This window comes from Pectinophora gossypiella, unplaced genomic scaffold (assembly GCF_024362695.1).
Source record: "Pectinophora gossypiella unplaced genomic scaffold, ilPecGoss1.1 Pgos_33, whole genome shotgun sequence".
NCBI lineage: Eukaryota > Metazoa > Arthropoda > Insecta > Lepidoptera > Gelechiidae > Pectinophora > Pectinophora gossypiella.
In genome coordinates this window covers 669,645-686,802 of record NW_026063243.1, presented here as the reverse complement: position 1 = coordinate 686,802, position 17,158 = coordinate 669,645, and the positions used below count along the sequence as shown (strand labels likewise).

The 17,158-nt window shown below is 36.2% G+C and overlaps 1 long non-coding RNA gene across 1 annotated transcript; it reads left to right on the top strand.

The window, feature by feature from the left end:
* Positions 1 to 4,851: 4,851 nt before the first annotated feature.
* LOC126380987 (uncharacterized) lies at positions 4,852 to 6,441 on the top strand. Its single transcript, XR_007568613.1, has 3 exons — positions 4,852 to 5,074; positions 5,146 to 5,375; positions 5,590 to 6,441. It is a non-coding gene; the product is annotated as an uncharacterized LOC126380987 (long non-coding RNA).
* Positions 6,442 to 17,158: the final 10,717 nt, after the last annotated feature.

The window sequence follows — 17,158 nt, the reverse complement described above, 5'->3', positions numbered from 1 at the left end:
TACGAAGTCCTAAGATGGATATGATGAACCTTATATTAAAATATCAATATTAAAATATCAATTATCAATATTATCATTCTCCAACAATCTATTTTTTAATAAAACAATTATTCACCGATATTATTATAGGGAATGCAATAATTATTATATGAGAATTAAGTTACCTACCTAATATAAAAAAAACTACGCATATATATAAAATTTCAGTCGGATCAATAAACCTAGGTAGGTGATTTTTTTAATAAGTAGTTAAAATGGCATTCGTTTAAGCACTTTCACACAGTGCCGCCAGTTCGTGCCGCACAAAGCCGCCGCCGATAATCATTTCAGTCGCGACGGTCATGTAGAGCACACATTGTGGTTGAACATCAAAGGTCGATGAATTAAGTCGACAACATTGCCATCGTAGCTGTGGCTGAAGTGAAAAAAAAATACGAGGCGCCGACTTTACAATATAGAAAATGGCTAAGCAACTTTCTCGAAAAAACACATACTTAAGATTACGCCTATTTTCCGTTGGGATCGGCCACGCAATTCCACTTACTACGATCCTGACACATCACTTTCGCTTCTACCACTCTTATCAAAGTACACTCATTTATGCATGCTCGCCGGTTCCCAGTACTCTTGACCGTGGCTTTTCTTTAAACATCCTGAAATTAATCGAGGTATGTACCACCTAGGCCATCCACTTCGGATTTTACCACTTACATCCGTATAATAAATCTTGGCCTTGTCCAACCTATCTAAGCGTCCTTTTGTCAATTCTCTTCACTACATTTTCTTTTACAACAGTCCCTTAACACACTATTTTATCATTCAAAGTTATCCCACTCATACTCCTCAACGTTCTCATTAGTAACCTTTTGACGGTTTTAATAAAATATTAAGCAATTGAAAATTACATCATTGTAACATAAATATTTAATTCAGGTACCTAATAAAATGACTTTAAGACCAATGACACCGAGAGGGTGCCGTACCGGTATACAAACATTCAACTCAATTGATGTAACGCAACGCAAACCCTCGTTATAAAATATTTAGAAGACATGTCGATTTATTACACTGCACTTTACTTAAATAAAGGATTATACAGTCTGTTCTCTGCCTACCCCAATGGAAAATAGGCGAGATATTATGTATGTACGCAATGCAGCACTCTATTGACGGAATATTTCGAAAATTTAATATAAAATAACAGGAAAACGTAATACCACAGTTTTTGTTCTTCTTTTGATCTTGTTGCATCATAGTGTGAGATTATTTCAGACTAATACAGGTGAAGTAGGTACGTATATTTGTCAAAATTTAAAAAAAAAACCAGGCAAGTGCGATTTGGACTCGCGCACCGAAGGTTCCGTCCACAGAAAAGGTTAGTAAAAGAAAATTCTGATGCCGAAATTCAAGTATCTAGATATAAGACGATCGAGTTGAACTTCACTTAAGCTATAGGCATCAAATAAAGAATAATACTACGTTAGAATGGTCTGTCTCGCTCGTACTTATGCGGTAGACGTGTATCTACGTATGATACGTATACATACTTACATACATAGATTTTTCCTTTACTAACATTTTCTGTGGACGGAACCTTAGGTACATATACACATAAAATATAGTATAACATAGTATATATGCCTACCTTTATTATATTTTTACTGTATCAGGGTTGTGGAGGTATGGTATTTTTTAGACACTCATTGTATTCGGCGTTTTCTATATCTTTAGATAGCTGTAAAGTAATAAACAAAATAATTATAAAGTTGTTACTTTATTTTGCTTATTACTTTATAGCTGTCACAAAAAGTAATTAAAAAAAATAAAACGGACTTCAAAATCTGTCAAATAAATAGTAAGAAATAATATTTAGTTGAATACATTAGAATCTAAATTTTGAAATTACTTTTTATTTGTATAAACTCGAGTGTCCCTAATAATATTAATACGCCAGTGACCATCGTTACCAAAACACTGAAATATTATAAAATGTCTTATAATTTGTTCAATGTATGTAGTGTCCGACACACTCTTGACCGTTTTCCAATTTTCTTTAATTTACTCTCAAACCATTAGTATCCATACTTACTTAAGCTCTAAGCTTCTATTAGTATAGTCGAAACACAAAATTCCTAATTTTTAACTGTTTTTCAACCATAAGTTGGAAATTTCTAAACCAATTTTGATGAAACTTACATTCTTTTCTATGTTGGACGATACTTAATAAAAAAGCATTGCAATACGATTTGTAGTTTTTACGAAATGCATGGACAAACATACAGGCATGTATATGGAAAATTTAACACACATTACAATATACATATGGGTCAAATTGATAACCTTTTTTTTGAAGTCGGTTGAATTAGATTAGTTTCCTTCAGTCCCCACCACATGGTCATCAAGATATATACCATATCCCTAACCATATTCAAAATATAGACAAACCTACATACACCCTTTAACAGTCATTTAAATAAGTTTATTGTAGACAAATGTTATTATAGCATTCAAACTTTTTTTTCAGATAAAATACTTCAAAGCTTCGATATCTCTATATCTATATACTTACTTAATAACTTGTTTGATATAATTTTGTTATTATAAATAGCTGTATTATATAATTAAGTAGGTAACTTTATAATAATTTTGTTACCTAGTTACTACTTATTTCTATAATTTTTAGTTAGACAGTTAATATCTTATAATATTATTATAAGATTGGTTATAGTTGTATTTAACCATCTGTAGTAACTTGTAATTTTTGATAAAATACGCTACTTCTTCTACACATAAAACAGACATAATTATTTAGTTGGCTTTTTCACGATTTTAGAGAAAGGTTTAACTTTTCACACAGAATATTAAGAGAGTGACTGGTATTAGTATAGCATAGAATAAGTAATAATGCTACGGTCATAGGTTAACTTTTGTGTGTACTATAGGTAATTTTTTACAGACCTACTTATTACAGGTCATCTAATGAGTGAAGTTACTGTTGTGCTACAACATGGGTTGCTGTCAAACCAGAATCACACTCGGATTGTTATAATTCAAAAAGGATTCAATCTTATTATTATTATCTATAGTGTTATGATCTCATCTAAATTTATCATAGGTTAATTAACTTATTTCATATACCTACCAACATACTTACATAATCTAAAAAAATATTAATAGTAATTAACTATCGCCTATTCTAGTCACACAGCATAAGTAGGGGCAATACAATTGATTTAAGTAAGTAGGTACCTATTGCCTGTTATTAAGTAAAGTTTTATCATCATAAAATCAATCGATCGTTTGGTAAACTGGAATTAAACTCGTTAAAATCTAAATACTTACCGGCACCGATGCAGGTTGCAGCAGGCTCGTCGTCGACGCGACGGCGACGCATTGTAGAGCACGATGGAATTTCGACGCTTGAACGCTTCATCTGTAAACAAACCACTTCTGTACTATTTGTGTTTATCTAATAGACAATAAAATAAGAATTATAGCTTTAAGTAGGTACGTACTTACCTTTTAATGTTTCACTTTCATTATGTGAAAAAGAGAAAATCAGTACAGATAGTTAAAGATCTTACAATTATAATAATTATGTTTATATGGCTAACTATTTTACGATTTTAAAGATTATATACCTAAATATATTTATAAATAATTGTTAAATTATCAATAACAAAATCAACTTACCTTTGGAATCTTGAAATACAAGTGAAAAAACGCTTGTCACTTTTTCGCGCCAACGGTTTGGGTACTGAGTTTACTTTTTTTTCCATGAGACAAAGAAATTCTGGCAACGCAGATTCAAACAGCCAATATCGAAAAATATTGAGGTACTTTTTTCTTGACTCGGTCGCATAGATGTCGATAGAATTAATAAATAAGCAATATAAAATCTAATTGCTTTTTGTTACTTCAGTACAATTTATTAAAAGCAGTGAATATTGAGTATTTTCATTAATTTTTCCATTGTTTTTTGGCGGGAAAGTTGTTTTCTTCATTGAATAATCTATTTATATTTAATACGAAATGAAGAAGTAATCGAAAAACATTCACTTAAGTGTTATCATATCGGAAAAATATATAAATATATTTTTTTTTTTTGTTTTGTTTTCCCCGAAGGGTAAGGCAAAGGGAACTATGCCCATACAGCCATGTCTTACGTATTTTTTTTCTTGATGATTAATGAAATGATGAAAGGTGATGATGATGAAACCTAAGCCCCCACCCTCGGAGTAGACTCCTACTCCGAACCCCAAACGAATTAACTCAAAAGTCCGCATAAACTTTTGAGTTATGAAGCGGCTTCCCGGCACGAAGCGAAAATAGGCAGATACACTTTGTTTATTGAATACTCCAATATAATAACACTCGCGAATGTCTTCCGACTAACTTAATGCGATCATTAACCACAAAACACCACTTCGTATTAATTATTTAGATTACTCAATGAAGAAAGCAACTGTCCCGTTCCCGTTTCCCGCCGAAAAGCCTATATAAATATAAATAATAAATAAACATTCAATAAACAAAGTGGTACTATCTATTTTCACTTCGTGCCAAGAAGCCGCTTCATAACTCGAAAATTTATGCGGACTTTTGAGTTAATTCGTATCACAAACCTAAAGATCTATGTAACCAGGCCAAAAATTTCCAAAAAGAAAAAAAGATGAGGCTATAATTATGACATAATAACACATAATTTGCGTAACCTGTGGATTCCATTGCTTACCGATTTGAAAATATGAAAATACGTTTATTGTTTTTAACGAATTTAACGTACCTAGTATAGTATTTGGCTGTATGGGTTATGTTTCCTTTGCCTGTCCTATGTACAAAATAACCAAAAAAAAAACTAAACAAAATGGTCTTATGGTCTCGTTCTGTGGTCTCGTTGCCGAGAAGTTCTCTTGATAATTTCCTGTGCTACTTTGTTAGAATTTGTAGCTTACAAGTTCACCGTGCGAGAGCGTCGACATTCTACTGTAAAAACTTCCAGAGCCATTGTGTGTTTTGGATAGAGCCGATATGATAAAAAGTTTGTGGATAATGTTCGTTGATAAATTGCAATGTAAGTAACATACAATCAAATGACATTGTTATTATATATGACACTGTTATTATATAGTTATTTATTTATAGGTGTGAATGCTGATCGACTTTGTCATACTAACTCATACTCATACTAAGAGATGTAAGCAACAATAACAAGTTTCCTGAAGAATGTTCCAATCGGACAGTTGGAAACAATTATGTCTGTATAAGTTGTGGAATATCTTTGGGAAAGCAGTCACGAAGATAAAATCACAGGCCATGGGCTTATGGAAAGAAGTGAAGAGTGGTATTATATAGAAAAACAATCTCCGAGATAGGTATTAAAGTATTAAGTATTTTATGTTGTACATGAAAAATATTGTGTTTCAATCATAAATGTTATAAGGCAATCCTTAATTATGATTAAAACATTGTTCTAATTTTAATTTATTGTTGGCAATGTTTCAGTTCCATTCCTACACATTAAATAATATTGATACAATCGGGCATATTGTGCAATATACTATTAAAAACATTCATGTTTGCTTTCAGATGCCTGATGGATGCCCATGTATGCATTGTTTGCAGGATGAGCTCACCTCAAAAGCATTAATATCTAGTGAACATAAAAGCTGTGTTAGGTGTGTTGTTGCAATGTATATAGTTCTATTTATTAACCCCCGACGCAAAATTGTGTATATGTGTCTATCTGTAGCATCGTAGCTGCCAAACGGATGATCCAATTTTAATATGGTTTTTTTTTGTTTGTAAGTTATATTAGTCGAGAGTGTTCTTAGCTATGTTTGGTAGAAATCGGTTCAGGTCTTCAAGGTCATCAGAAATGTTTGTTAAGTGTGATAGGAATGTTACACGCTCAGTTTGCTTGCAAGCATAGGTATGTGGGATAAGTTATTTTTTGCTTTTTATAGGGTTTTTTTCACCTTTTTTCATAATAATTGAGTACTTTTGTTTTGTCGGGGGTTTTTTTTGTTCATAGATGTTGGTAAACTATGAGTTTATATCACTTTATAATTATTATAATTTATATTATTAAATCATTAAATAGATAAAAACCTGTGTATATTTTAATGTTATTGTTAAGTTTATTCTCTACCTACTTACTAATATGTTACCATATTAAGTCTGTTCAAAAATCATAAATAGGTACTTGTTCTTCTTCTATCATGTAGGTTGTGAAGTGGATGACCAACCTCATCAACCAGGGTTATTGCTGAGCCGCCAATGTCGTTGGATCAGCCAGCAATGTCCTAACTGAATCAGGGATCACAAAGAAATTTTTGTGTTTTGTCCCCACCGGGACTTGAACCTGGGACCTCCGGAATGTTAGCCACTGGACCACATAGGCCGAGAGTATATATGGTTAAGTTGCTGTTTTATTTCAACTATTTAATTAAATGTAGGAATATCTTTCATTATGTTTTTAATAAAATTGTTTCTTTTTAAAATTATTTTGAAAAATAAAAATAGTAATCACGTCGTTTAGCACCACTCCAACTGATAGGATCTCACAATCAATGTTTTTTGTGGTATCAAAATTGTTAGTTACATTTAATTTTTGACCTCTTGGGACCAGATTTTCACATCAAACATCCTTTGGTGGTCTTTATTGGTCTAAATGCAAGACAAATATAATTACAGAATCTATAGGTACCAATGAGGGACTTTCCAGGCTAGTTTCTCAAAAAAAAAATACAGATGGCGCTGTCCAGATTTAACATGACCTACCTAGTTACTAAATATGCAAGAGTAACGTGTGTTATTGGTGCTGATTCCAGTACACACTGTCTAAGTTTATTTGAAGTTATACCTGTCATTTTATTATCAGGTGACGGGTAAACGACAGGCTTAAAATTTATGGAATAGGTTCACAATAATTTTAGTCAGAAATTAAAAAAACCCAGCAAAAGTTGACAGCACACATGTCACCGGCGATAGAAATATGTTATGCGAAATAAAAGTTGCTCCAGGTTTTATAGTTTTGCCAGGCCGTAGGGTGTCTCCCTGATGCGAAGCATGTCACCGGCGATAGAATTTGACCAAGATTTAAATAGGTCTCGTGAAAAAAGAATAGTTTCAGATGCGATAGTTTTGCCGGGGCGTAGTGTGTCTCCGTGACGAGGAGCAGTTTTCGAAGACCGGGAAGTAATTCCGTACTCTACATGACGTTCCGATCACACCTCCCATACATCATTTTTAGCCCCGAGGCTTTTTCTGTATAAGGGAAATTTTGTATGGCGGCCATCTTGTTTTTCCGCCATTTTGATTTTTGTCACCAGCGATTGAATTTGACCAAGATTTAAATAGGTATCGTGAAAACTAAAAAGTTCCACGTGCGATAGTTTCACCAGGCCGTAGGGTGTCTCCCTGATGCGGAGCAGTTTTTCAAGATCGAACAGTTTTTCCATACTCAACATGACGTTTCGATCACATTTCTCATACATCATTTTTACCCCTGAGGCATTTTCGGGAAAAACGAAAATTTTGTATGGCGGCCATCTTGTTTTTCCGCCATTTTGTTTTTTTTACCAGTAATAGATTTTGACCAAGATTGAAATAAGTATTGTGAAAGAAAAATTGGTTCAGGTGCGATAGTTTTCCCAGGCCATAGGGTGCCGCCCTGATGCGGAGCAGTTTTTGAAGATCGGGAAGTATTTCCATACTCAACATGACGTTTTGATCACATCCCTATACATAATTTTTACCCCCGAGGCATTTTCAGGAAAAACGAAAAATTTGTATGGCGGCCAACTTGATTTTCCGCCATTTTGTTTTTTTTTTCATTGGCAATTAAATTTGACCAAGATTTAAATAGGTATCGTGAAAACTAAAAAGTTCCACGTGCGATAGTTTCGCCAGGCCGTAGGGTGTCTCCCTGATGCGGAGCAGTTTTTGAAGATCAAGAAGTATTTCCATACTCACCAAGACGTTCCAATTACACCCCTATGCACAGTTTTTAACCCCGAGACATTTTCAGGAAAATTGAAAAATTTGTATGGCGGCCATCTTGTTTTTCCGCCATTTTGATTTTTTATCACCAGCGATTGAATTTGACCAAGAATTAAGTAGGTTTAGTGGAAAAAAAAATGTTCTATGTTTGATAGTTTAGCCAGGCCATAGGGTGTCTTCCTGATGCGGAGCAGTTTTTCAAGATCAAGCAGTATACCCATACTCAGCTTGACGTTTCGATCACATCTCCCATACATCATTTTTACCTCCGAGACATTTTCTGGGAAAACAAATTTTTGTATGGCGGCCATCTTGTTTTTCCGCCATTTTGATTTTTTTTCACCCACGATAGAATTTGACCAAGATTTAAATAGGTTTTGCGAAAAAATAATTGATCTAGGTATAATAGTTGCGCCAGACTGTAGGGTGTCTCCCTGATGCGGAGCAGTTTTCCATGATCTGGAAGTTTTCCCATACTCACCGGGAGGTCCTGATCACACCCCCCATACATCATTTTCACCCCCCGACGCTCCTTCTGGGAGAACAACCCTGTCAGTGAGTCAGTGAGTCAGTCAGTCAGTCAGTCAGTCAGTCAGTCAGTCAGTGGGTTTGCAGCTATATATAATATAATAACTAGATGTCGCGTGGTTCGCTCGCAGCAAGCTGCTCGCGTATTTTGTTTTCCCGCCATTTTTTTACCGCGATAGTATTTGACCAAGACTTAAATAGGTCTCGTGAAATCAAAAAAGTTCTAGGTGCTATAGTTTTGGCAGGCCGTAGGGTGTCTCCCTGATGCGGAGCAGTTTTTAAAAATCGAACAGTTTTTCCATACTCAGCTTGACGTTTCGATCACACCTCCCATACATCATTTTTGCCTCGAGACATTTTCTGGAAAAACGAAATTTTGTATGGCGGCCATCTTGTTTTTCCGCCATTTTGGTTTTTTTTCACCGGTGATTGAATTTGACCAAGATTTAAACATATCATGCGAAAACAAAATTGCTCCAGGTTTTATACTTTTGCCAGGCCGTAGGGTGCCGCCCTGATGCGGAGCAGTTTTCAAAGATCGAGAAACATCTTCATACTCTACAAGTCGTTCCGATTACAACCCAATATATAGTTTTTACCCCCCAGACAATTTCTAGAAAAACAAAATTTTGTATGGCAGCCATCTTGTTTTTCCGCCATTTTGATTTTTTTTCACCCACAATAGAATTTGACCAAGATTTAAATGGGTATCGTCAAAACTAAAAAGTTCCACGTGCGATAGTTTTGCCAGGCCGTAGGGTGTCTCCCTGATGCGGAGCAGTTTTCCAAGATCTGGAAGTTTTCCCATACTCACTGGGAGGTCCCGATCATACCCCCCATACATCATTTTTACCCCCCGACGCTCCTTCTGGGAGAACAACCCTGTCAGTGAGTCAGTGAGTCAGTGAGTCAGTCAGTCAGTCAGTCAGTACATGGGTTTGTAGCTATATATATTATAACTAGATGTCGCGTGGTTCGCTCGCAGCAAGCTGCTCGCGTGTCTTGTTTTCCCGCCATTTTTTTACCGCGATAGAATTTGACCAAGACTTGAATAGGTCTCGTGAAATCAAAAAAGTTCTAGGTGCTATGCGGAGCAGTTTTCCAAGATGACGTTCCCATAACACCCCTATACATCATTTTTACACCCGAGACATGTTCTGGAAAAACAAAAATTTGTATGGCGGCCATCTTGTTTTTCGGCCATTTTGATTTTTTTTTTACCGGCGATAAAATTTGACCAAGATTTTATTAGGTTTGGTGAAAAAAGAATCGTTCCAGGTACGATAGTTTTCCCAGGCCGTAGGGTGCCGCCCTGATGAGGAGCAGTTTTTGAAGGTCGGGAAGTATTTCCATACTCAATATGACATTTTGATCTCATCCCTCTTACATCACATTCACCCCGAGGCATTTTCAGGAAAAACGAAAAATTTGTATGGCGGCCATCTTGATTTTCCGCCATTTTGATTTTTTTTCACCGGCAATTAAATTTGACCAAGATTTAAATAGGTATCGTGAAAACTAAAAAGTTCCACGTGCGATAGTTTCACCAGGCCGTAGGGTGTCTCCCTGATGCGGAGCAGTTTTTCAAGATTGAGAACATTTTCCGTTCTCGACAAGACACTCAGATTACATCCCCATACACAGTTTTTACCCCCAAGTCATTTTCTGGAAAAATAAAATTTTGTATGGCGGCCATCTTGTTTATCCGCCATTTTGATTTTTTTTCACCCACGATAGAATTTGACCAAGATTTTAATAGGTTTCGTGAAAAAAGAATCGTTCCAGGTGCGATAGTTTTGCCAGACGGTAGGGTGTCTCCCTGATGCGGAGCAGTTTTCCAAGATCTGGAAGTTTTCCCATACTCACCGGAAGATCTTGATCACACCCCTCATACATCATTTTTACCCCCCGACGCTCCTTCTGGGAGAACAACCCTGTCAGTGAGTCAGTGAGTCAGTCAGTCAGTACATGGGTTTGTAGCTTTATATAATATAACTAGATGTCGCGTGGTTCGCTCGCAGCAAGCTGCTCGCGTGTCTTGTTTTCCCGCCATTTTTTTACCGCGATAGAATTTGACCAAGACTTGAATAGGTCTCGTGAAATCAAAAAAGTTCTAGGTGCTATAGTTTTGCCAGGCCGTAGAGTGACCCCTGATGCGGAGCAGTTTTCCAAGATGACGTTCCGATCACACCCCAATACATCATTTTTACCTCGTGAGACATTTTCTGAAAAAACAAAAATTTGTATGGCGGCCATCTTGTTTTTCGGCCATTTTGTTTTTTTCACTGGCGATAAAATTTGACCAAGACTTTAATAGGCTTCGTGAAAACAAAAAAGTTTCAGGTGCGATAGTTTCGCCAGGCTGTAGGGTGTCTCCCTGATGCGGAGCAGCTTTCGAAGATCGAAAAGTATTTCCATACTCAACATGGTGTTTCGATCACACCCCAATACATCATTTTTACCTCTGAGACATTTTCTGGAAAAACAAAAATTTGTATGGCGGCCATCTTGTTTTTCGGCCATTTTGTTTTTTTTTCACTGGCGATAAAATTTGACCAAGATTTTAATCGGCTTCGTGAAAACAGAAAAGTTCCAGGTGCGATAGTTTCGCCAAGCTGTAGGGTGTCTCCCTGATGCGGAGCAGCTTTCGAAGATCGAAAAATATTTCCATACTCAACATGATGTTCCGATCAAAACCCTCATACATCATTTTACTCCTGAAACATTTTCGGAAAAAACAAATATTTGTATGGCGGCCATCTTGTTTTTCCACCATTTTGATTTTTTTTCACCGGCGATTGGATTCGACCAAGATTTTAATAGGTCTCATGAAAACCAAAACGTTCCAGGTGTGATATGTTTGCCAGGCCGTAGGGTGCCGCCCTGATGCGGAGCAGTTTTCGAAGATCGAGAAGTATTTCCATACTCTACAAGACGTTCCAATTACAACCCTATACACAGTTATTTTCCCCGAGGCATTTACTGGAAAAACGAAAATTTTGTATGGCGGCCATCTTGTTTTTCCGCCATTTTGGTTTTTTTTCAGCGGGTATTAGATTTGACCAAGATTTAAATATGTTTCGCGAAAGAAAAATTGTTCCAGGTTTTATAGTTTTGCCAGGCCGTAGGGTGTCTCCCTGATGCGGAGCAGTTTTTCAAGATCAAGAAGTATTTCCAAACTCACCAAGACGTTCCGATTACACCCCCATACACAGTTTTTACCCCCGAGACATTTTCTGAAAAAACAAAATTTTGTATGGCGGCCATCTTGTTTTTCCGCCATTTTGATTTTTTTTCACCGACGATAAAATTTGACCAAGATTTAAGAAGGTTTTGTGAAAAAAGAATCTTTCTAGGTGCGATAGTTTCGCCAGACTGTAGGGTGTCTCCCTGATGCGGAGCAGTTTTCCAAGATCTGGAAGTTTTCCCATACTCACCGGGAGGTCCCGATCACACCCCCCATACATCATTTTGACCCCCCAACGCTCCTTCTGGGAGAACAATTATGTCAGTGAGTCAGTCAGTCAGTGGGTTTGCAGCTATCCATACTAATATTATAAATGCGAAAGTAACTCTGTCTGTCTGTCTGTCTGTCTGTCTGTCTGTCTGTTACTCTTTCACGCCTAAACGGCTCAACGGATTTTGATGAAATTTGGTATGGTGATAGATGATAACCTAGAAATGGTCATAGGCTATAAATAATCACGCCATCGTTCTTACGGGGTAGGCAGTTGGCAGATAACTAAATTGATTTAGTGATTTGTAGTCGTTTTTGTTGGGACTTTTGCTCTTTCACGTCTAAACGGCTGAACGGATTTTAATGAAATTTAGTAAGGTAATAGTTGGTTATCTAAAAACGGTTGTACGATCAAATTGATCACGTCATCGTACTTAGGGGGTAGGAAGTAGGCAGAAAACTGAATTGAGTTAGTGATTTTTTTATGGTTTTTGCTGGGAGTTTTGTCTATCATGCCTAAACGGCTCAACGGATTTTGATGAAATTTAGTTAGCTGATAGATAGTAATCTAGAAAAGGATATGGCCTATTAATATTTATGCTATCGTACTTAAGGCGTAGGCAGTAGACAGAAAACTAATTAGATTAGTGATTTTTAATTGTTTGTTTTAAAAGTTTGCCTCATTCACGCCTTAACGTCTGAACGGAATTTTATAAGACTTGGTTAATTTAAAGATAGGATCTTAGGCACGGACACAGGCTACTTTTTATGGCGGGAAAATACCTCATTCCCGCGGAAATCTAGATTTCGTGATCGTGTCAAGAAGCGCATGACGCCATAGCTACTGGAATGATTTCGATGTTTTTTTTTAAACTGAGTGACTTCAAGTTAGTATTTGATCACTTTTCTAACTTAGAGGGTAGGTAGGCGCCATAATTTAGGGAATTTATGATAAAATTTTGATGCAACTGTCTTTATTAAACAGTTATATCTCATTCCTACAGGAACCTACACATAGCTATAGCTAGCTATCTATTAACATTAAAACTCTTTCTAGAATCACATTACGCCAATTAATTGATCTGATTTGTATAAGTTTTTTTATTCAACTGACTGTTACATTACATACAGATAAAATCTAATTACTTACACCACATAATTAATATAGTACTACATGACTAGCTACGCTTTAAACTTGAGGAGGTAATTCGATAGACATTTATACGAACTTTAAGCCCAGTAATCAATCATAGTAATAAGGTAATACTCATTTTAGACAAAGAAACGGATAGGTAATCAGTTCGTCAACGAAATTATAACACCTACACTTAGTTTGTTTACTATTTAACGAGGGAAAATAATCCTTACTAATATTATAAATGCGAAAGTAACTCTGTCCTGTCTGTCTGTTTCGCTTTCCCGCTTAAACCTCTCAACCGATTTTGATTAAATTTAGCACAGACAATCTTTAGACCCTGAGAAAGAAAATAGGATACCTTTTATTGCGAAAAGAAGGGACGAAGAGATTGAAATAGGGGTTGAAAGTTTGTATGGGATATTTTAATCTATACTTATAATAAATCTGTAGAGAGGTCAATTCTGTACATTAAATATTTTTTCAAAATAACTATCAGGGGGTGATAAGTGGTCGATACTGATGCCAAAAATGCAATCAGTAAAATTTTTGTCTGTCTGTCTGTCTGTCTGTCTGTCTGTCTGTATGTTCCTTATAGAAACAAAACCTACTGGACGGATTTTAATGAAACTTGGTACAATTATTCTTCACACTCCTGGACAGGTTATAGTTTACTTTTCATCACGCTACAATCAATAGGAGCAGAGTAGTGAAGGGAAATTCTTTTGTATGAAAAATCTAAACCACTCAAGTTAGACGTTTGAAATTTGGCATGCAGGTACCTTAGATACCGTAGAGGTGTACTAAGAAAGGAATTCCCGAAATTCCCACGGGAACGGGAATTAGCGGGAAAATCCTTTTGTATGAAAAATCTAAACCACTCAAGTTAGACAATTGAAATTTGGCATGCAGGTACCTTAGATACCGTAGAGGTGTACTAAGAAAGGAATTCCCGAAATTCTCACGGGAACGGGAATTAGCGGGAAAATCCTTTTGTATGAAAAATCTAAACCACTCAAGTTAGACGTTTGAAATTTGGCATGCAGATACCTTGAGTACCGTAGAGGTGCACTAAGAAAGGAATTCCCGAAATTCCCACGAGAACGGGAATTAGCGGGAAAATCCTTCTGTATGAAAAATCTAAACCACTCAAGTTAGACCTTTGAAATTTGTCATGCAGGTACCTTAGGTACCGTGGAGGTGCACTAAGAAAGGAATTCCCGAAATTCCCACGGGAACGCGAATTAACGGGAAAATCCTTTTGTATGAAAAATCTAAACCACTCAAGTTAGACGTTTGAAATTTGGCATGCAGGTACTTTAGTAAACTTAAAGCTTAGTTGCAACAGGATATTACAAAATTCCCACGGGAACGGTAGTTAGCGGGAAAATCCTTTTGTATGAAAAATCTAAACCACTCCAGTTAGACAATTGAAATTTGGCATGCAAGTACCTTAAGTACCGTAGAGGTGCACTAAGAAAGGAATTCCCAAAATTCTCACGGGAACGGGAATTAGCGGGAAAATCCTTTTGTATGAAAAATCTAAACCACTCAAGTTAGACGTTTGAAATTTGGCATGCAGATACCTTAAGTACCGTAGTGGTGCACTAAGAAAGGAATTCCCGAAATTCCCACGAGAACGGGAATTAGCGGGAAAATCCTTTTGTATGAAAAATCTAAACCACTCAAGTTAGACGTTTGAAATTTGGCATGCAGGTACTGTAGTAAACTTAAAGCTTAGTTGCAACTGGATATTACAAAATTCCCACGGGAACGGTAGTTAGCGGGAAAAAACATTTGTATGAAAAAATCAAATCTAAATAAAAGGAGAAACTGACTGACTCAGTGACTGACATATATCAACGCATAGCCTGAACGGCTAAACGTAGGCATTTGAAATTTGGAAGGGACATAGCTTAGGTACCGTAGAGGTGCACTAAGAAAGGAATTCTCAAAATTCTCACGGGAACGGGAATTAGCGGGAAAATCCTTTTGTATGAAAAATCTAAACTACTCAAGTTAGACGTTTGAAATTTGGCATGCAGATACCTTAAGTACCGTAGTGGTGCACTAAGAAAGGAATTCCCGAAATTCCTACGAGAACGGGAATTAGCGGGAAAATCCTTTTGTATGAAAAATCTAAACCACTCAAGTTAGACCTTTGAAATTTGTCATGCAGGTACCTTAGGTACCGTGGAGGTGCACTAAGAAAGGAATTCACAAATTCCCACGGGAACGCGAATTAACGGGAAAATCCTTTTGTATGAAAAATCTAAACCACTCAAGTTAGACGTTTGAAATTTGGCATGCAGGTACTTTAGTAAACTTAAAGCTTAGTTGCAACAGGATATTACAAAATTCCCACGGGAACGGTAGTTAGCGGGAAAAAACATTTGTATGAAAAAATCAAATCTAAATAAAAAAGAGAAACTGACTGACTCAGTGACTGACATATATCAACGCATAGCCTGAACGGCTAAACGTAGGCATTTGAAATTTGGAAGGGACATAGCTTAGGTACCGTAGAGGTGCACTAAGAAAGGAATTCCCGGAATTCCCACGGCAACGGAAATTAGCGGGAAAATCTTTTTGTATGAAAAATCTAAACCGCTTAAGTTAGACGCTTGAAATTTGGCATGCAGGTACCTTAGTTAACTTAAAGCTTAGTTGCAACAGGATATTGCAAAATTCCCACGGAAACGGGAGTTAGTGGGAAAAAAACATTTGTATGAAAAAATCGAAACCGCGTAAGATAGATATTTTCAATTCAATTAAATTATTTATTGCATTCCATGTAGTACAATAGGGTGTTACATAGGCATAGGAACTAAAACATGGACCCTATAGGGCACAGCAACGTTGAAGGGAAGAGAGGAAGTGTGTATTAAAATTAAAACTCAATGAACAATCAATTAAAAAAAAAACAATTCAATCAATTGATTCAATCTAGCACGCATGCATACCTTAGTAAATATAAAGTTTATTTTTGGCTGTATTTTGAAAAATGGGAGTTATTGGGAAAAAAAAATGTACTTATGAAAAAATCTAAACTGCATAAGTATGCACTCCCACACACACAAAGATCTCTCTCTTATATAACACGCCACGCGGACGAAGTCGCGGGCAAAAGCTAGTATATAATATAATATTATAATATAATAATAACTAATAAAAATGAGAGCACAAACTGGCGTTGTGTTAATAGACGGGAGTGTTGTGCATCAGTAACAATAGATAAAACCAGGAAAAAAATATTGAGGGAAACATCGCATACTTGCGAACGGAATCTTGTTATACTGGAAGTGAATAAAGTAAAATCATTTTTGAAGAAAGCTGTGTGCAGAGATTTAGGACCTATTAAGAAAATATGTGAAGAACCATTGAGAAAGTTGAAGGAAAAGTACCCTATGTGTGAAGATTTAATACCGTCATTTAATTCACTAAAAAACTCTTTGTACAGATCTCGCAAGAAATATCTTAATACAGATTTATTAGTGCACAATGATACGAGCTCAATCAAAATACCAGATTATTTTAGAAATTTTTTGATTTGTGAAGATGGTGACAAGGATAAAATTTTAATATTTGCTACGACTATTGCGAAGAAGTTAATGAAAAGACAGGGCTCATATTACGCAGATGGAACTTTTAGGTCGGTTCCTAAGCCTTTTTACCAGCTTTTTGTAATTCATATTTGTAACGTCGGTACATACATATTACCTATTTATTGTTTATATTGCACGGTGGTGGGTATATTTTACTAGTTAATAAAGCAGTCTGTCGCAAGCCTTGGACTTTCATTGACGTACCACTGGCGACGAGGCGCGAACATTAGCAATAGATTGCAGATTACTTAATTGATAATAATTATAGGCGGATTTACTAAATAAAAATGCCGATCGGTAAACTAGAAGCGTTTAACTTAAGTTCAAAACAATGGCCCGCGTACATTCGTCGCGTAAACCAGTATATTTTGTTAAACGAGATCGAGGACGAACGCAAAGTGGCTTTGTTAATTACGGTTGTGGGTGAAG